The sequence below is a fragment of the Rhinoderma darwinii genome (assembly GCF_050947455.1).
Source record: "Rhinoderma darwinii isolate aRhiDar2 chromosome 2 unlocalized genomic scaffold, aRhiDar2.hap1 SUPER_2_unloc_45, whole genome shotgun sequence".
NCBI classification, from domain to species: Eukaryota; Metazoa; Chordata; class Amphibia; order Anura; family Rhinodermatidae; genus Rhinoderma; species Rhinoderma darwinii.
In genome coordinates, this window is record NW_027461713.1 from 66,184 (window position 1) to 88,883 (window position 22,700).

The window sequence follows — 22,700 nt, forward strand, 5'->3', positions numbered from 1 at the left end:
TAGGAGATGTAGAACATAAAATTGTGGCTTTTGCTGATGACCTCCTTTTGTTAATTTCTAACCCACTATCAGCAATACCCCATATAGTTGCTCTATTTGACAAATTTGGTTTTATATCAAATTTTAAAATTAACCTTAGTAAATCAGAAGCACTTAACATTAACGTCTCGTCGCAGACTATCTCACAACTGCAAAGTTGCACTCCATTCAAGTGGCCTCCCAAAGCCATAAAATTTTTGGGGATTATGATCCCAGCTGACCTTGGGGAATTGTTCTCCATTAATTACAAACCCCTCTTTATCAAAATTCGTTCACAAATAGGGTCCCTTAAGTTGCCATTCCTCTCGTGGTTTGGTAGGAAAAACTTATTGACTACGTATATACTTCCACAGATCATGTACCTGCTGACTTCCTTGCCCATTGGGGTCCCGAGAAGCTACTTTCGGAACTTTAAATCCTTGTTTACATCCTTCTTATGGCATCCTAAACGCCCCAGACTAGCCTATAGCCTTCTCTCACAGAAAAGAGAACAGGGAGGTATTTCGCTTCCTGACTTGGAACTGTATTTCTATGCTAATCATCTCTCACGATGGACGCAGTTATCTAAAAGGGGGGATTTGAGTCCTATCACTAAGGGGATGGTTCGTGTATGTCATACTGCAGGAGCTCTGAACATGACGGGGAAACTCCTCTCCCCACTGGCGCCACTGAGTGTTCTACCGTCCTTCCTGGGTAGAAAGTCTGATAGAACGGCAGACTTTTGGAGGAGGCTGAACAACGTCAAGATATCGGTTCTCTTGGACCCATTGGGTCCTCCAAGCCTTGCACAGCTATTTGAGGAACAGGGGTTGAGGCGTCCGAATGCATTACAAGTTGCGGATTATGTAGCAACAACAGATATGTTCAAGGCTGTCTCCAGGACGCCTCAGGCTGATCCGACATGGTTAGAAAATTACATCCTATTACCAACTACCCCTGCAAAGATTCTGTCCAAATTATATAGAGGTCTTCTAATGGGTAAGTCTGAACAGAAACCCCATTATTTGGGGGCTTGGGAGAGGGAATTGGGGAAATTCTTTTCCAAACTTGAATTGGAATATGTATTGAAACATGCTCACGGTTTCTCCAGATGTGTGCGTATACAGGAGAATTCTTACAAACTTGTCATGAGATGGTATCGGACGCCTGAATCCCTTGCCTCTATAGGTCTAGTGAATGTCAATACCTGTTGGAGATGTCATGAGGGGCCAGGTTCTTACCCACATATATGGTGGAGCTGTCCTAGAATAATTAGTTTCTGGAAGGGGATTGAGAGTGCTATCAACACTATCTGCTCTACGCAGATTAAGTTAACGGCAGAGTTAGTGTTCTTATGGCTGCCTCAGCCTGGCTTTACACCCTCCATATACAACTTGCCGACACAGATGATCTCGGCAGCTAAATTGCTCATTCCCACATTTTGGAGACAGACTAACCCACCTACAGAAGAACTATGGTCGGATAAAATGCAACATATTTGCCGCATGGAGGAGTTGGCAGCTTGGGTAACTCAAACCAGGGACCGTTTTCTAAAAGTGTGGAGCCCATGGCTGTCCCAGTGCATAGGCAAGACGGGTTCTACGTAATGTTTAGACAACTCTCCACATTTCTTTACATCTAATGTCCATCCCTTCCGTAAGTCATTTGCCGGGCCGATATGCTGAATCTTGGGGTAGCATGAAGCATGAAGTGAGTTTTCCTTTATACAGAATTGATTAAAGGTGCTGTAGTACTGGAATTGTTATTTAATTGTTATTCATTTGTTATTCATTGTTTAATGAATTGTATGTGCTGTCACTCACAGTTATTAGATTATTAATATTCGTAAAGTGCAAGATTTAGTAAATTTCATGAGGGTAGTCTTGTTTGTCAGGATTCTATTGCCTTCGCGTCACCGACTGGTGATTTATTATTCTTTTGTCTTTACCCACATGCTAAACAATGTAAAGTTTGCAATCTTTGTTTATCTGCTTCTGGTCATGCACAATAATAACTTTTTGTTATGTATTATTTACTGTTTAATAAAAAGAGATTTTTCAAAAAAGAAAAACTCCAAACAGAACAACTACCAAGCAAAATCTGCACTCCAAATGCCAAATGGTGCACCCTCCCTTCTGAACCCTACAGTGTGCCCAAACATCAGTTTACGTCCACATATATTAAATCGCCATACCCGGGAGAACCCGATTAATAGTTTATGAAGTATTTGACTTCAGTGGCACAAACTGGGCACAACATATTGTGCACTTAAATGGAATCAGTGGCCATTTTCACTTTGCACTATCTGCTACGCATTAATGCCTACTTGATAAATGCCAAGAGGGGAGTAGTTTCCGAAACTGGGTCACTTCTTGGGGGTTTGTTTTACTATTTGACCTCGGATCCCTGAAATTGTGGAACATTGCTGTGAAAATAACCAATAAAGAACTCCAATGTGCATGGTGTTCTTTCAATTCTGAGCCCTGTCATACTTCTAGGCAAATGATAAATGCCTTCAGCGGTGTGGTTTCCAAAATTGGCTCACTTCTCGGGGCTTTTATCACTGTACTCTGGTACCTCAGGGGCTTTGAAAATATTGTATGGCGCTCGAAAGCTATCCAGTAAAATGTGAGCTCCAAATGCCAAATAGCACTCCTTCCTTTCTGAGCCCTGCCATGTGCCCTACTGCCATACTCGGGAGATATTGCGTAACATATCTTGGGGTGTTTTTCTCCTATTACCCCTTGTGAAAAGGAAAAATTAGGAGCTAAATCTAGATATTTTTGGAAAAAATAAAAATTTAAATTTTCACTGCCTAATTCTAATCAACCTAGGAAACACCTGTGGGGTCAAAATGCTAACTACACCCCTAGATGAATGCCCTGAGGAGTGTAGTTTCAAAAATTGAGTGACTTCTCGGTGTTTTCTACTGTACTTGTACCTCAATGGTTCTGCAAATATGACATGTCGCCTAAAAAACAATCCTGCAAAATCTGCAGGAAAAATAGTGCTCCTGCCCTTCTGTACCCTACCGTGTGTCCAAACAGCAGTTTAAAACCACATATGGGGTATTTCCGTACTAGGGAGAGATTGCTTTACAAATGTGTGGGAGGTTTTTCTCCTTTATGGATTGTAAAAATGAAGAAATTCTACAATTTAGTGGAAAAAGTGTAGAGTTACATTTTCACGACCTAATTCCAATAAATTCTGCAAAAGACATGTGGGGTGCTCACTATATCCCTGGATAGATTTCTTGTGGGTGTAGTTTCCCAAATGGGGTTACTATAGTTAAATACACAAATGGGACCAGGTTTATCGGTTGCAGTCTTTTAGCTGGAACGGACCTTGGCGGTTACAGTTTCAAAGTGGTACAGGCGGTTTTTGAACTGTAAATGCGCACGGCGCAACTCATTTCATTTTCGTTACACAGACTCACGACACGTGAGACATTCTCCTTGACTGAGCTTCTGGCCACTCTCTATTCGACAAGTATCCACAGCCTCCACCTGCCTTAGTTCAGGAGCTCTTTCCCTTAGGAGGAGGTCCGTAACCACATGCAGCAGACACAAGATCTCCCAATCAAAAGTCACTCGGATCAGCCGGTTTTGGTCAAGGTTACTGGTGCATACCGCCCAGCAGGATCTTAACAGCAATAAAAGCTTGCACAACTAACTCCTTCCAAAATCCTTTCTGCTGTTTCGGTTCCGCCGCCAGTCCCATGCAGTATTTCATCCTCACAGTTGACAGAATGCTCCACTGTACTCTCTCAATCAAGGACCATCACTCTCCACTGACGTGCTCTCTGCAGCCAACAACAACAATGAAGCATGGCACACACTAAATCACCTCCTTTTATAGAATTAGCTCTGCCTACTTACAAAGTCTGTGCAGCATTATCTCAGGTGTCCACATCAAGACAAGAGTCTACCAACATCTCTCACATACCTACCATATTGCCAAATCATCACAGCTTTAACCCCTTCCCGACATTTGTCGTATGGATACGTTATGGAAAGCCAGTGCTTCCCGCAAATTGCCATATCCATATGACAAATGGATGGCACGGATTTAGAAGCTGAGTCAGTGCTATCGTCAGCTGTATGTTACAGCTGACACCCTGATATAATGGTGGGGACCAAAATTAGCTCTGATGTCCGCCGTTAACCCCTTAAATGCAGCAGTCAAAAGTGACCGCTGCATTTAAGGTGTTTGTAGCCAATTGCCTCCCCAGGTGGCGAAATTGCCAGGGGGCAGATGGCTGCAATGCCAACCGGAGGCCTAACACTGGCCTCCCGATCTGCCTAGTACGGAAGACTCCTAGGCCCCACCTGGAGGCGGGTCCTAAATGGCTTCCGGTACTGATGGGAAGAAAGAGCTGGCTCAGAAGCTGAGCCTGCGTCATCAGTCGTGGGTGTTAGCCTAATCGGCTTGCTGTCAATGAACGACTGACTGTTTTAATACATTGCGCTACATAGGTAGTGCTATGTGTTAGAAGATAAATCAGAAATTAGACCTTCAAGTCCCATAGTGGGTCTAAAAATAAATGTAAAAAAAGTTAAAAAAAAGTTGTAAAAAATAAAATAAAAGTTTCAAGTAATAAAATAAAACACAATAGCCTATTTTCCCTTATTAAGTCCTTTATTATTGAAAAAATATATAAACCATACATATTTTGTATCGCCGCGTCCGTAACGGCCTGAACTGTAAAAATATTATGTTATTTATTCTATGTGGTGATAGGAAGAAATTGAGACAGCACTCCAAAATATTCAAAAAATAAAGATCCTTTTATTCCACGTGTGTGCAACATTTCAGCTCAGTACGAGCCTTTCTCAAGCATGAGAAAGGCTCGTACTGAGCTGAAACGTTGCACACACGTGGAATAAAAGGATCTTTATTTTTTGAATATTTTGGAGTGCTGTCTCAATTTCTTCCTATCCTGACTGAGGGGTCACTCTTGGACTGTGACCTAAGAGAGAAATTATTGTCCTGTGCTGCTGATTTGTTTCTATCTATTCTATGTGGTGAATGCCGTAAAAAATTAACATAAAGATCAATGCCAGAATTGCTTTTTTTTGGTCACTTTGCCTACCAAAAATTGGAATAAAAAGTGCTTAAAAAGCCGCATTTATGCAAAAATGATATGAAAACTATAAAAACTATAGCTCAGCTTGCAAAAAACAAGCCCTCATATAGCTCCATCAACGAAAAAATGAAAACGTTATGGCTCTCAGAACATGGTGACAGAAAAAATATTTTTACTAAACAGAAAAAAAGTGCTATAAATTTGGTATCGCCGGAATCGTACTGACCCGCACAATAAACGTAACATGTAATTTATAATTCATGGCGAACGCTGCATAAAAAAAATTAGAAAACTCTGCCAGAATTGCTGTTTTTTGGTCACCTTGCCTCCCAAAAATAGGATAAAAAGTGATCAAAAAGTCTCATGTACCTCAAAATGGTAGCAGTAAAAATGACAGCTGGTCCCGCAACAAAACAGCCCTCATCCACTACGTCTCTAATAAAAGTAAAATAAAATTAGGGAACCAGGAATGGGAGGGCCCAAACATATCTTCTGGAAGCGAGGACACCTGCATTATACCAGAACACTTCCCAGCAAAATTCCCCAAACTGCAGAGGTGCAGAGTGTGTACCAAAATGGGGATAAGAAATGACACCATTTATCAGTGCGACACTGGCCTGTGCATAAAAGATTACTTGACAGCGTAACACACATCTATGGATTATTGTTTTTTTCTTTTTTACCCAATTATTATGCCCTGATGTACTCCGCACAGCTTTCATGTACCCCCACGTTATAAACTGAAACACGAGTAATACTCCAAACAAAACTACTACCAAGAAAACTCCAAATGGGCGCTCCCTCCCTTCTGAGCCCTACAGTGTGCCCAAAAAGCAGTTTACTTACACAAATATACCCGAGAGAACCCTTTTAACAATTTTTGGGTTGTGTGTCTCCAGTGGCACAAGCTGGGCACAACATATTTGCCACTGAAATGGCATATCTAGGGAAAAATTGCAATTTTACTTTGCACCATTTGTAGCGCATTAATTTATAGAAAAGACCTGTGGGTAAAAATGCTCACTACTTTGTCGACAAATTAGGCCTCAATTTTGCATTGTACATTTTCCGTCCTGAGCTCTGTCGAATGTCCAAGCAAAAGATTAGGGCCAGATGTAGGATATTTCTAAATCTGGGAATCACAGCATAATAGTTAGAGAGCTGTCTTTTCATGGTGGCACAAGCTGGGTACCACATATTGGCATAGCTATGGAAAAATTGCCATTTTCACTCTGCAACATTGAGTGTACACTAATTTCTGGAAAACACCTGCAGGGCTAACATGCTGACTACATCACTAGGTGAATAACTTGAGGGGTGTAATTTCCAAAATGAGGTCACTTCTGGTGGGTTTCCACTGTTTTGGTACCATAGAGGCTTTGCAAATGCGACATTGCGTCCCGAAACCAATCTAGCAAAATCTGCACTCCAAAAGCCAAATGGTGCTCCTTCACTTCTGACCTCTACCATGTACCCAAACAGTAGTTTATTACCACATATTAGGTATTGCCATATTCGGGAGAACTTGCTTTACAAATGTTGAGGTGTTTTTTCTCCATTTTTCGTTAAGAAAATAAAAATGTTGCGCTAAATCTAAGTCTTATTGGAAAAAAATTAAATTTTTATTTTCACTGTCCAATTCTAATAAAATCTATAAAAGTCCTCTGGGGTCAAAATGCTCACTACACCCCTAGATAAATTCGTCAAGGGGTATAGCTTCCAAAATGGAGTCACTTTTGGGAAGTTTCCAAAGTTTTGGTCCCACAGGGGCTTTGGAAAAATAAAAATGCATATTATCTGCCCAAAAAGCAGTTTATTACCACATATGGGGTATTTCCATACTCTGGAGAAGTTGTTTTACAAATCTTGGGGGCTTTTTCTTCTTTATTCCTTCCTCGTTTTTTTTTCAGCGAAAATGACATCTTATTGGAAAAAAATTAGTTTTTTATTTTCACGTCCAAATTCTAACAAAATCTATGAAGCACCTTTGGGGTAAAAATGCTAGATGAATTTCTCAAGGCGTGTAGTTTCCCAAATGAAGTCACTTTTGGGAAGTTTCCATTGTACTGTTACCTTAAGGGGCTTTGCAAATGCGACATGGCACCAAGAAACCAATCCAGCAAAATCTGCACTCCAAAAGCCAAATGGCGCTTCTTCCCTTCTGAGCCCTGCCATGTGCCCAAACTGCAGTTTATGACGACATATGGGGTATTTCCATACTGGAGAAGTTGCTTTACAAATGTTGGTGGCTTTTTCTTCTTTATTCCTTGTGGAAATTGATTTTCTTTTTAGCTAAATAACATCTTATTGGAAAATAATATGCATTTTTTATTTTGACATACAAATTCTAATAAAATCTGTGGGGTCAAAATTAGAGATGAGCGAACTTATCAAAAGTTCGGTTCGGCTAGTTCGCCGAATTTCACTAAAAAGTTCGATTCGGACCGAACTAGTTCGGACCAAACCTGTCACTTCCGTGCGCCGAGCATGCTACTGTCCAGGGTGCTGATAGAGTTAATGGGCTGCACTAACTCTTTCAGCAACCTTGACAGTACATGCTCGGCGCGCGGAAAATACAATTTTAATGTAATAAAAAAATAAAAATAATACGTTCGTACTTACTTTCCTCCTGTCCGGACTCCAGCGATGACGTTTTATCCCTTTCGCCGCTGCACAGGCTGTAGTGGCGGTCACGCACGTCAGGATGATGCTTCATCCCACGTGACCGCCTCTGCAGCCAATCACAGGCTGCAGCGGCGACATGGATGAAACATCATCGCTGGAGGCCGGACAGGAGGAAAGTAAGTATGAACGTATTTTTTTTTTTTTGGCATGTATGTATGTATGTTGGCATGTATGTATGTTGTCATGTATGTATGTATGCAGTATGTATGTATGTATGTTGTCATGTATGCATGTATAAACACCGAAAAAGGCCATACTTACAAATGGACACAGCCAGGTCAGAAACACTGATGAAGGCGAGTGAGCAGGTGCTTTAAATAATAATAGCCACTCCCACTAGTCTTGAGAGGAGTGGTATGTGGTGCATGGGATGTGTAGTAAGAAATAATAAATGAATAGTGTATGTGCAAGTGTAATAATGTAAGTGAAATATAGGGGGCAGTAATGAGTAAAGTGCCTAAAAAATAAATGAATAATGGGATGCAAGTGTGTGAAACATGGAGGGATAGTGTGTAAGTCATGAGGCGCAACGTGTCTAGCCAGGTAGAAGCCTATTTGTGACGCCTTGATAATTCATAGAGCGGGCTACCCTGCTTGCTAGGCCAAACAACAACACACCATGCTCTCCCAGCATCAAAGACCTGGCTGTTTCCAAAAGAAGCGAATATAAGTAATAATGAAAAATACCTGGGGTATTAGTGATCATTTTGGCCAAAAGGACGCAAGCTCGCAATCCACGACAAGGATCCCCAGACTTGCGAGTCCCTAACTGGAGCGAAAAGCTCCTGATGTACAGACAAAACAGATAAAAACAAGGACATTTATGCAAAAACACCGAAAAAGGCCATACTTACAAATGGACACAGCCAGGTCAGAAACGCTGATGAAGGCGAGTGAGCAGGTGCTTTAAATAATAATAGCCACTCCCACTAGTCTTGAGGGGAGTGGTATGTGGTGCATGGGATGTGTAGTAAGAAATAATAAATGAATAGTGTATGTGCAAGTGTAATAATGTAAGTGAAATATAGGGGGCAGTAATGAGTAAAGTGCCTAAAAAATAAATGAATAATGGGATGCAAGTGTGTGAAACATGGAGGGATAGTGTGTAAGTCATGAGGCGCAACGTGTCTAGCCAGGTAGAAGCCTATTTGTGACGCCTTGATAATTCATAGAGCGGGCTACCCTGCTTGCTAGGCCAAACAACAACACACCATGCTCTCCCAGCATCAAAGACCTGGCTGTGTCCAAAAGAAGCGAATATAAGTAATAATGAAAAATACCTGGGGTATTAGTGATCATTTTGGCCAAAAGGACGCAAGCTCGCAATCCACGACAAGGATCCCCAGACTTGCGAGTCCCTAACTGGAGCGAAAAGCTCCTGATGTACAGACAAAACAGATAAAAACAAGGACATTTATGCAAAAACACCGAAAAAGGCCATACTTACAAATGGACACAGCCAGGTCAGAAACGCTGATGAAGGCGAGTGAGCAGGTGCTTTAAATAATAATAGCCACTCCCACTAGTCTTGAGGGGAGTGGTATGTGGTGCATGGGATGTGTAGTAAGAAATAATAAATGAATAGTGTATGTGCAAGTGTAATAATGTAAGTGAAATATAGGGGGCAGTAATGAGTAAAGTGCCTAAAAAATAAATGAATAATGGGATGCAAGTGTGTGAAACATGGAGGGATAGTGTGTAAGTCATGAGGCGCAACGTGTCTAGCCAGGTAGAAGCCTATTTGTGACACCTTGATAATTCATAGAGCGGGCTACCCTGCTTGCTAGGCCAAACAACAACACACCATGCTCTCCCAGCATCAAAGACCTGGCTGTGTCCAAAAGAAGCGAATATAAGTAATAATGAAAAATACCTGGGGTATTAGTGATCATTTTGGCCAAAAGGACGCAAGCTCGCAATCCACGACAAGGATCCCCAGACTTGCGAGTCCCTAACTGGAGCGAAAAGCTCCTGATGTACAGACAAAACAGATAAAAACAAGGACATTTATGCAAAAACACAGAAAAGGGCCATACTTACAAATGGACACAGCCAGGTCAGAATCGCTGATGAAGGCGAGTGAGCAGGTGCTTTAAATAATAATAGCCACTCCCACTAGTCTTGAGGGGAGTGGTATGTGGTGCATGGGATGTGTAGTAAGAAATAATAAATGAATAGTGTATGTGCAAGTGTAATAATGTAAGTGAAATATAGGGGGCAGTAATGAGTAAAGTGCCTAAAAAATAAATGAATAATGGGATGCAAGTGTGTGAAACATGGAGGGATAGTGTGTAAGTCATGAGGCGCTTGTATGCATGTATGTATATATGTGCATGTATGTTTGCATGTATGTTGGCATGTATGTATATATGTGCATGTTTGTATGTATATTTGCAGGTATATACAGTGAAGGAAATAAGTATTTGATCCCTTGCTGATTTTGTAAGTTTGCCCACTGTCAAAGACATGAACAGTCTAGAATTTTTAGTCTGTATTGGTTCAGAGCGCACAAGATAGAAGGAGGTGCACGGATAGGGTCCCAACCCAACTGTATATGTAGAAATATCCGGCACACAAACAAATGTGGTTCAATTTTCCGATTTTATTAAAGTTGATACCATGGGCAATGTGCGTGCAACGTTTCGGTTCAACGACCTTCGTCAGGCACTAGATCCCACTTGGCGTATGATTCTTGAGTTATATCGCGCTGCAGTCAGTATGGCGGCTTGCTGCTTTGTTTTGGCGCTCAAAACAAAGCGGCAAGCCGCCATACTGACTGCAGCTCGATATAACTCAAGAATCATACGCCAAGTGGGATCTAGTGCCTGACGAAGGTCGTTGAACCGAAACGTTGCACGCACATTGCCCATGGCATCAAATTTTATAAAATCGGAAAATTGAACCACATTTGTTTGTGTGCCGGATATTTCTACATAGTCTAGAATTTTTAGGCTAGGTTAATTTTACCAGTGAGAGATAGATTATATAAAAAAAAAAAAAAGAAAATCACATTGTCAAAATTATATATATTTATTTTCATTGTGCACAGAGAAATAAGTATTTGATCCCTTTGTCAAACAAGACTTAATACTTGGTGGCAAAACCCTTGTTGGCAAGCACAGTCAGACGTTTTTTGTAGTTGATGATGAGGTTTGCACACAAGTTAGATGGAATTTTGGACCACTTCTCTTTGCAGATCATCTGTCGCTTGGCAACTCGGATCTTCAGCTCCCTCCATAAGTTTTCGATGGGATTGAGGTCTGGAGACTGGCTAGGCCACTCCATGACCTTAATTTGCTTCTTTTTGAGCCACTCCTTTGTTGCCTTGGCTGTATGTTTCGGGTCATTGTCGTGCTGGAAGACCCAGCCACGAGCCATTTTTAACCCCTTCCCTCTTTAGCCACTTTTGACCTTCCTGACAGAGCCTCATTTTTCAAATCTGACATGTGTCACTTTATGTGGTAATAACTCCGGAATGCTTTCACCTATCCAAGCGATTCTGAGATTGTTTTCTCGTGACACATTGGACTTTATGTTACTGGCAAAATTTGCTCGATATGTTCAGTATTTAATTGTGAAAAACACCAAAAATTAGCGAAAAATTGCAAAAATTAGCATTTTTCTCAATTTAAATGTATCTGCTTGTAAGACAGGCAGTTATACCACACAAAATTGTTGCTAATTAACATCACCCATATGTCTACTTTAGATTGGCATCGTTTTTTGAACATCCTTTTATTTTTCTATGACCTCACAAGGCTTAGAACTTTAGCAGCAATTTCTCACATTTTCAAGAAAATTTCAAAAGGCTATTTTTACAGGGGCCAGTTCAGTTGTGAAGTGGTTTTGAGGGCCTTATATATTAGAAACCCAAAAAAAGTCACCCCATTTTAAAAACTTCACCCCTCAAAGTATTCAAAACAGCATTTAGAAAATGTCTTAACCCTTTAAACATTTCACAGGAATTAAAGCAAAGTAGAGGTGAAATTTACAAATTTCATATTTTTCTGCAGAAATACATTTTTAATACAATTTTTTTTATAACACAGAAGGTTTTACCAGAGAAATGCAACTCAATATTTGTTGCCCAGTTTCTGCAGTTTTAGGAAATATCCCACATGTGGCCGTAGCATGCTACTGGACTTAAGCACCGGCCTCAGAAGCAAAGGAGCACCTAGTGGATTTTGGGGCCTTATTTTTGTTAGAATATATTTTAGGCACCATGTCAGGTTTGAAGGGCTCTTGCGGTGCCAAAACAGTCAAAATCCCCCAAAAGTCTGGGAAACTAGACACCTCAAGGAAATTATCTAGGGGTGTAGTGAGCATTTTTGACCGCACAGGTTTTTTACAGAAATTATTGGAAGTAGGCCGTGAAAATTAAAATCAACATTTCTTCAAAGAAAATGTAGGTTTAGCGATTTTTTTTCTCATTTCCACAAGGACTAAAGGAGAAAAAGCACCGCAAAATTTGTAAAGCAATTTCTCCCGAGTAAAACAATACCTCACATGTGGTAATAAACAGTTGTTTGGAGACACGGCGTGGCTGAGAAGGGAAAGAGCGCTATTTGGCTTTTGGAGTTCACATTTAGCAGGAATGGTTTGCGGAGGCCATGTCACATTTACGAAGTCCCTGAGGGGACAAAACAGTGGAAACCCCCCACAAGTGACCCCATTTTGGAAACTATACCCCTTGAGGAAATTATCTAGGGGTATAGTGAGCATTTTGACCCCACAGGTTTTTTGCAGAAATTTTTGCAAGTAGGCTGTGAAAATGAAAATCTACATTTTTTCAAATAAAATGTAGGTTTAGCTAATTTTTTTTCATTTCCACAAGGACTAAAGGAGAAAAATCACCATAAAATTTGTAAAGAAATTTCTCCCGAGTAAAACAGTACCCCACATGTGGTAATAAACGGCTGTTTGGACACACGGCGAGGCTGAGAAGGGAAAGAGCGCCATTTGGCTTTTGGAACTCAAATTTAGCAGGAATGGTTTGCGGAGGCCATGTCACATTTACAAAGCCCCTGAGGGGATAAAACAGTGGAAACCCCCCACAAGTGACCCCATTTTGGAAACAACACCCATTGAGGAAATTATCTAGGGGTATAGTGAGCGATTTGACACCACAGTTTTTTTGCAGAAATTATTGGAAGTAGGCCCTGAAAATAATAATCTACATTTTTTCAAAGAAAATGTAGGTTTAGCTAATTTTTTCTCATTTCCAGAAGGACTGAAGGAGAAAAAGCACCACAAAATTTGTAAAGCAATTTCTCCCGAGTAAAACAATACCCCACATGTGGTAATAAACGGCTGTTTGGACACACGGCAGGGCTTAGAAGGGAAAGAGCACTATTTGACTTTTTGAGATCACATTTAGCAGGAATGATTTGCGGAGGCCAGGTCACATTTGCAAAGCCCCTGAGGGGACAAAACAATGAAAACGCCCAAAAAGGGACTCCATTTAGGAAACTACACCTCTTGAGGAATTCATCTAGGGGTGTAGTGAGCATTTTGACCCCACAGATGTTTCATAGAATTTATTAGAATTAGGCAGTGAAAATAAAAACAGTCCTTTTTCTTCAATAAGACGTAGCTTTAGCGCAAATTTTTTCATTTTCTCAACAAATAAAGGAAAAAAAGAACCCAACATTTGTAAAGCTATTTCTCCCGAGTACGGCAATACCCCATATGTGGTCATAAACTGCTGTTTGGGCAAACCGCAGGGCTCAGATGGGAAGGACCGCCATTTGGAGTGCAGATGTTGCTGGATTGGTTTCTGGGCACCTGTGGGCCCAAAACAGTGGAAACCCCCCAGAAGTGACCCCATTTTGGAAACTACACCCCTCAATGCATTTACCAAGGGGTGTAGTAAGCATTTTAACCCTGCAGGTGTTTTGTAGAAATTAGTGTGCGCTCAATGTTGCAGAGTGAAAATGGGATTTTTTTCCATAGATATGACAATATGTGGTGCCCGGCTTGTGCCACCATAACAAGACAGCTCTCTAATTATTATGCGGTGTTTCCCGGTTTTAGAAACACCCTACATGGGGCACTAATCTTTTGTCTGGACATATGACAGGGCTCAGAAGTGAAGAGTACCATGCGGAGTGGAGGCCTAATTTGGCGATTTACTAAGTATTGGTTCACAACTGCAGACGCTCAGATGTGAAATAATAAAAAGAAACCCCTGATAAGTGACCCCCACTATGGAACTGCACCCCTCAAGGCATTAATTAAGGGGTGAAGTGAGCATTTTCACCCCACAGGTCTTTTCCATAAATGAATGCGCTGCGGATGGTGCAAATTAAAAATTAATATTTTTCCCTAGATATGCCATTCAGTGGCAAATATGTCATGCCCAGCTTATGACGCTGGAGACACACACCCCAAAAATTGTTAAAAGGGTTCTCCCGGGTATGACGATGCCATATATGTTGAAGGAAACTGCTGTTTGGGGACGCTGTAGGGTTCAGGGCCGAGGGAGCACCATTTGGCTTTTGGAGAGCGGATTTTGCTTGGTACTATATTTGTTTGAGTATTGCTGGTGTTTTATAATGTGGGGGTACATGTAAGCGGGGCGGAGTATATAAGGGGCATAGTCAGGTGGTATAAAAAATAAAAATAATCCATAGATGTGTGTTACGCTGTGAAGCAATCCTTTCCGCACAGGCCAGTGTCGCACTGATAAATGGTGTCATTTCTTATCCCCCTTTTGGTCCACACTCCGCGCCTTTGTAGTTTGGGGAATTTTGCTGGGAAAGTATTATCCTGGTATAATACGGGCACCGTCGCTTCCAGCGTATATGTTTGGGCCCTCCCCTTCCTGGTTCCCTAATTTTAGGTCCTTGATAAATCGCCTCTTCAAACAGAAGAAATGTTCCCCTCGGGCACAACTGCATATTTTTTTATTTCCTGACTTATTGGAGCCATAACTAATTTTATTTTTCATAGACGTAGCGGTATGAGGGCTGGTTTGTTGCGGGACGAGCTGTAGTTATTATTGGTACCATTTTGGGGTACATGCAACTTTTTGATCACCTTTTATCCTATTTTTTGGGATGCCAGGTAAACAAAAAAACGCAATTCTGGCACAGCTTTTTTTGTTTTTTTTTATACAGCGTTCACCACGCATTATAAACTACATGTTAACTTTATTCTGCGGGTCAGTACGATTCCGGCGATACCTATTTTATAGCACTTTTTTATGTTTTACAACTTTTTGCACAATAAAATTACTTTTGTAAAAAGAATGTATTTTTTCTGTCGCCAAGTTGTGAGAACCATAACGTTTTAATTTTTTTGTCGACTGAGTTGTATGAGGGCTTGTTTTTTGCGGGACGAGCTATAGTTTTTATAGGTACCATTTTTGGATACGTGCGACTTTTTGATCACTTTTTATTGTAATATTTGTAGGGCAAAGTGACCAAAAAACAGAAACTCTGGTAACGTTTTTTCCGGGTTTTTTTTACGCTGTTCACCGCGTGCAATAAATGATATAATATTTTGATACCTCCGGTCGTTACGGTCGCGGCGATACCAAATACATATGGTTTATTATTATTTTTCAATAATAAAGGACTTGATAAGAGTAAAAGGGGGATTGTGTGTTATTTGATTACTTGAAACTTTTATTGTTTTCAAACTTTTATTTTGTGCACTTTTTTTTACACTTTTTTATACTTTTTTTACACTTTTTCTCAAGTCCCACTAGGGGACTTGAAGGTCCAACGGTCAGATTTTTTTTTTTCTAATACATTGCACTACCTATGTAGTGCAATGTATTAGATCTGTCAGTCATTCACTGACAGCAAGCCGTTCAGGCTTCGCCTCCCGGCGGGGCCTAATTCGGCTTCCGTAATGGCAGAGCAGGAGACCATTGTGTCTCCTGTTGCCATAACAGCAGTCGCCAGTCCCGATTGCCTGTCAGGGCTGGCGATCTGCTTGTAACCGCTACGATGCAGCAATCGCTTTCGATTGCTGCATCGAAGGGGTTAATGGCAGGGATCGGAGCTAGCTCCGGTTCCTGCCATTACAGGTGGATGTCAGCTGTACAGTACAGCTGACCTCCACCGCTGATGACGCCGGATCAGCTCCTGACCCGGCGCCATCTTGCCGGCAGCTACGGAAGCCGATCAGGCTCCGCCGCCGGGCGGATCTTGACCGGCTTCGGTGCTAGGCAGACCGGGAGGCCAGTATTAGGCCTCCGGTTGCCATTGCAGCCACCGGAACCCCGGCAATTTCATTGCTGGGGCTCCGATGAGCTGCAAACACCTTAAGTGCAGCGATCGCGTTTGAGCGCTGCACTTAAGGGGTTAATGGCGGGGATCGAAGCTAATTTCGGTCCCCGCCGTTACAGTCGGATGTCAGCTGTAAGATACAGCTGAGATCCGACGATGATGGCACCGACTCAGCTTCTGAGCCGGTGCCAAACGTTTGACGTACATGTACGGCATTTTGCGGGAAGTCAATGCTTTCCATGACGTACATGTACGTCAAATGTCGGGAAGGGGTTAATGTCCTGGTGGAGGGAAGGAGGTTGTCACTCAGGATTTGACGGTACATGGCTCCATCCATTCTCCTATTGATGCGGTGAAGTAGTCCAGTACCCTTAGCAGAGAAACACCCCCAAAACATAATGTTTCCAACTCCATGCTTGACAGTGGGGACGGTGTTCTTTGGGTCATAGGCAGCATTTCTCTTCCTCCAAACACGGCGAGTTGAGTTAATGCCAAAGAGCTCAATTTTAGTCTCATCTGACCACAGCACCTTCTCCCAATCACTCTCAGAATCATCCAGATGTTCATTTGCAAACTTCAGACGGGCCTGTTCATGTGCCTTCTTTAGCAGGGGGACCTTGTGGGCACTGCAGGATTTTAATCCATTACGGCGTAATGTGTTACCAATGGTTTTCTTGGTGACTGTGGTCCCAGCTGCCTTGAGATCATTAACAAGTTCCCCCCGTGTAGTTTTTGGCTGAGCTCTCACCTTCCTCAGGATCAAGGATACCCCACGAGGTGAGATTTTGCATGGAGCCCCAGATCGATGTCGATTGACAGTCATTTTGTATGTCTTCCATTTTCTTACTATTGCACCAACAGTTGTCTCCTTCTCACCCAGCGTCTTACTTATGGTTTTGTAGCCCATTCCAGCCTTGTGCAGGTCTATGATCTTGTCCCTGACATCCTTAGAAAGCTCTTTGGTCTTGCCCATGTTGTAGATGTTAGAGTCAGACTGATTAATTGAGTCTGTGGACAGGAGTCTTTTATACAGGTGACCATTTAAGACAGCTGTCTTTAATGCAGGCGCCAAGTTGATTTGGAGCGTGTAACTGGTCTGGAGGAGGCTGAACTCTTAATGGTTGGTAGGAGATCAAATACTTATTTCTCTGTGCACAATGCAAATAAATATATATCATTTTGACTATGTTATTTTTTTTATTTTTTTTTATATAATCTATCTCTCACTGGTAAAATTAACCTAGCCTAAAAATTCTAGACTGTTCATGACTTTGACAGTGGGCAAACTTACAAAATCAGCAAGGGATCAAATACTTATTTCCTTCACTGTATATGTATGTATGTATGTTTGCATGTGTGTATGTTTGCATGTATGTATGTTTGCATGTATGTATGTTTGCATTCATGTATGTTTGCATGTATGTATTTTGTCATGTATGTATGTATGTATGTATGTGCATGTATGTTTGCATGTATGTTGGCATGTATGTATATATGTGCATGTGTGTATGTATATTTGCATGTATATATTTGCATGTATGTATATATGTTTGCATGTATGTATGTTTGCATGAATGTATGTTTGTATGTATGTTTGCATGTATGTATGTTTGCATATAGTTACATAGTTACATAGTTACATAGTTTGTACGGTTGAAAAAAGACACATGTCCATCAAGTTCAACCAAGGGATGGGAAAGGGGAAGTGGGATGGGAAAGGGGAAGTAAAAAATTTCTACACATAGCAGTTAATATTTTTTTGTTCTAGGAAATTATCTAAGCCTTTTTTAAAGCCATCTACTGTCCCTGCTGCGACCAGCTCCTGCGGTAGACTATTCCATAGATTCACAGTTCTCACAGTAAAGAAGGCTTGTCGCCTCTGCAAGTTAAACCTTTTTTTCTCCAGACGGAGGGAGTGCCCCCTTGTTTTTTGAGGGGGTTTTACATGGAACAGGATTTCACCATATTTTTTGTATGCGCCATTCATATATTTATATAAGTTAATCATGTCCCCCCTTAGTCGTCTTTTCTCAAGGCTAAATAGGTTTAGTTCTTTTAATCTTTCCTCATAACTTAGATTCTCCATGCCCCTTATTAGCTTCGTTGCTCTTCTTTGCATTTTTTCCAACTCCAGGGCATCCTTTCTATGAACTGGAGCCCAGAACTGGACTGCATATTCTAGATGAGGCCTCACTAATGCTTTGTAAGGCTATGTTCACACGGAGTATTTTGGGGGAGGAATATCTGCCTCAAAGCTCCAAACGGAATTTTGAGGCAGATATTCCTCCCCCAAAATACTCCGTGTGAATAGCAATGATCGCGCCGTTTTTCGCCCGCGGCCATTGAGCGCCGCGGGCAGAAAACACGCTTTCTCCTGCCTCCCATTGAAGTCAATGGGAGGTCGGAGGCGGAAGCGCCCGAAGATAGGGCATGTCGCTTCTTTTTCCCGCGAGGCAGTTTTACTGCTCGCGGGAAAAAGACGCCGACGCCTCCCATTGAAATCAATGGGAGGCGTTCTCGGGGAGTTTCTGCCGAGTTTTGCGACGCGGTTTCCGCGTCAATAAACTCGGCAAAAGACCCCGTGTGAACATAGCCTAAAGTGGTAATATTACATCCCTGTCCCGCGAGTCCATGCCTCTTTTGATACACGACAATATTTTGCTGGCCTTTGAAGCAGCTGATTGACACTGCATGCTGAAATTTAGTTTATGATTTACAAGTACACCCAGATCCTTCTCAACAATTGACTCCCCCAGTGTAGCTCCCCCTAGGACATATGATGCTTGCAGGTTTTTCGTACCCAGATGCATAACTTTACATTTATCTACATTAAACTTCATTTGCCAAGTGGACGCCCAAACACTTAGTTTGTTTGCCTGCAATTCACAAACATCTTCCATAGTCTGAACTATATTGCATAGCTTGGTGTCATCTGCAAAAATAGAAATAGTGCTATTAATCCCATCCTCTATATCATTAATAAATAAGTTGAATAATAGTGGTCCCAGCACTGAACGCTGGGGTACACCACTTATAACTGGGGACCCTTCAGAGTAGGAATCATTGACCACAACTCTCTGGATACGGTCCTTGAGCCAATTCTCAATCCAATTACAAACTATACTTTCTAAACCTATAGTCCTTAATTTACCCATTAGATGTCTATGAGGGACAGTGTCAAATGCCTTTGCAAAGTCCAAAAACACTATATCCACAGCGGCCCCTCTGTCTAGGCTTCTGCTTACCTCTTCATAAAAACAAATCAGGTTGGTTTGACAGCTTCTGTCCTTTGTAAAACCATGCTGGCTGTCACTTATAATACTATTTATTGTCACATAATTCTGTATATAGTCCCTCAATAGCCCCTCAAACATTTTCCCCACAATTGATGTTAAGCTTACTGGTCTATAATCACCCGGCGAAGACCTAGAGCCCTTTTTGAAAATAGGCACCACATTTGCCCTGCGCCAGTCCCTTGGCACTATACCACTCATGAGAGACTCTCTAAATATTATTAAGAGGGGGACAGAAATAACTGAACTAAGCTCTTTAAGAACTCTAGGGTGTAACCCATCTGGTCCCGGGGCCTTGTGTACATTTATTTTATTTCATTTAGCTTGGACCATATCTACATTCATCCAATTCAGTATATCAACTGATATATTAACAGCACCGGCAGCGGCTACATCAGCTGCTCCTTCTTCTGTTGTATATACAGAGCGGAAGAACCCATTTAGTAACTCTGCCTTCTCTTGATCCCCTGTGACCAACTCCCCATTACCACTATCTAAGGGTCCTACATGTTCAGACCTGGGCTTTTTTGCATTTATATGCTTGAAGAATTTTTTAGGATTTGTTTTACTGTCCTTGGCCACCTGCCTTTCATTTTGTATTTTTGCTGATTTTATTATCTTTTTACAGATTTTATTAAGCTCTTTATATTTTACAAAGGCTGCAGATGTACCCTCAGATTTGTATTTTTTAAATGCCCTTTTTTTGTCATGTATTGCCCTTTTTACAGAAGGTGTAAGCCATGTGGGGTTTAATTTTAGTCGTTTATACTTGTTACCTGTAGGAATACATTTTGCACTATAATAACTCAAAGTAGATTTGAAAATCTCCCATTTATCATTTGTCCCATTATTTGACATTAGTTCTTCCCAGTCTATATCCTGAATTGCAGCCCTCATCCTGGGGAAATTGGCTTTCTTAAAATTAAATGTTTTTGCCCTCCCAGCCTGCGTTTGTTTTTTACAGTATAGGTAAAATATAACTATATTATGATCACTGTTACCAAGGTTTTCACAAACATTGACATTCCCAACAAGCTCTGCATTATTAGAAATGACCAGATCCAACAGAGCTTCACCTCTAGTCGGGTCTTCCACAAACTGGCACATAAAATTTTCCTGCAACAGGTTGAGGAAATGTCTCCCCTTTGCAGTTGAAGCCGAACCATGACACCAATTAATATCCCGATAATTAAAATCTCCCATTATCACAACAGTACCCGCCTGTGCAGCCCGCTCCATTTGTTTATATATTTGACCTTCTATCTCTTCAGTTATATTGGGGGGTCTATAGATTACACCAAAGTAATTTTTTCAGTGTTTACTTCCCTTTGTAATTCCACCCACAAGGTTTCAACCTCCTCACAGTCTTCACCCTCTAATGTCTCATTTACACTCACCTTCATATCGCTTCTCACATACAGACATACACCACCGCCTTTCCTATTTGCCCTGTCTTTCCGAAACAGTGTAAAACCCTGTAGATTTACAGCCCAGTCATGTGAAGAGTCCAGCCATGTTTCAGCAACACCAACTATATCTATATCTTCTTCCAGTATCAAGGCCTCCAGCTCCCCCATTTTGCTTGCTAGACTTCTGGCATTTGTGAACATACACTTTAAAGAGGCTCTGTCACCAGATTTTGCAACCCCTATCTGCTATTGCAGCAGATAGGCGCTGCAATGTAGATTACAGTAACGTTTTTATTTTTTAAAAACGAGCATTTTTGGCCAAGTTATGACCATTTTTGTAGTTATGCAAATGAGGCTTGCAAAAGTCCAAGTGGGTGTGTTTAAGGGTATGTTCACACGGCCTATTTACGGACGTAAATCGGGCGTTTTTGCCCCGAATTACGTCTGAAAATAGCGCCTCAATAGCGCTGACAAACATCTGCCCATTGAAAGCAATGGGCAGACGTTTGTCTGTTCACACGAGGCGTATATTTACGCGCCGCTGTCAAATGACGGCGCGTAAATAGACTCCCGCGTCAAAGAAGTGACCTGTCACTTCTTTGGCCGTAATTGGAGCCGTTATTCATTGACTCCAATGAATAGCAGCGCTAATTACGGCCGTAATGGACACGGCATTCAAGCGCCTGCACATGCCGGTACGGCTGAAATTACGGGGATGTTTTCAGGCTGAAACATCCCCGTAATTTCAGCCGTAACGGATGCCCTCATGTGAACATACCCTAAAAGTAAAAGTCCAAGTGGGCGTGTATTATGGGCGTACATCGGGGCGTTTTTAATACTTTTGCTAGCTGGGCGTTCTGATGAGAAGTGTCATCCACTTCTCTTCAGAACGCCCAGCTTCTGGCAGTGCAGACACAGCGTGTTCTCGAGAGATCACGCTGTGACGTCACTTCCCCAGGTCCTGCATCGTGTCAGACGAGCGAGGACACATCGGCACCAGAGGCTACAGATGATTCTGCAGCAGCATCAGCAGGTAAGTAGCTACATCGACTTACCTGCTAACGCTGATGCTGCTGCAGAATCAACTGAAGCCTCTGGTGCCGATGTGTCCTCGCTCGTCTGACACGATGCAGGACCTGTGAGTGACATCACAGATCTGCACTGCCAGAAGCTGGGCGTTCTGAAGAGAAGAGGATGATACTTCTCATCAGAGCGCCCAGCTAGTAAAAGTAGTAAAAACGCCCCGATGTACGCACATAATACACGCCCACTTGGACTTTTACTTTTAAACACACCCACTTGGACTTTTGCAAGCCTCATTTGCATAACTACAAAAATGGTCATAACTTGGCCAAAAATGCTCGTTTTTTTAAAATAAAAACGTTACTGTAATCTACATTGCAGCGCCTATCTGCTGCAATAGCAGATAGGGGTTGCAAAATCTGGTGACAGAGCCTCTTTAACTTGCCTTTAAATGTTTCACTTTCAGTATCAGAAATGTGATTATTTGACATTTGGGCCTTTTTATTTTCACTGCTGTTTTGTAACGAAAGGATCTCCTTATCTTGTTGCCTAGTCCTCTCCCCACCGTCTGTTTCTCCCCCCACCAATATAGTCTGACCCCTCTCTAACCTAACTACCCCTTTATTTCCTACATTGGCCTCCCTCCTCAGCCCTAGTTTAAATACTCCGCCACCCCAGCTAGAATTCTCTCCCCCAGCACAGCGGACCCCCTTCCATTTAGGTGCAAATCATCTGCAGAATACAGTTTGTACCCCAATGATGCATGAATGTATGTTTGCATGTATGGTTGCATGTATGTATGTATGTATGTATGTTGTCATGTATGTATGTATGTATATATGTGCATGCATGTTTGCATGTATGTATATATGTGCATGTTTGTATGTATATTTGCATGAATATATATGTATGTATGTATGTTTGCATGTGTGTATGTTTGCATGTATGT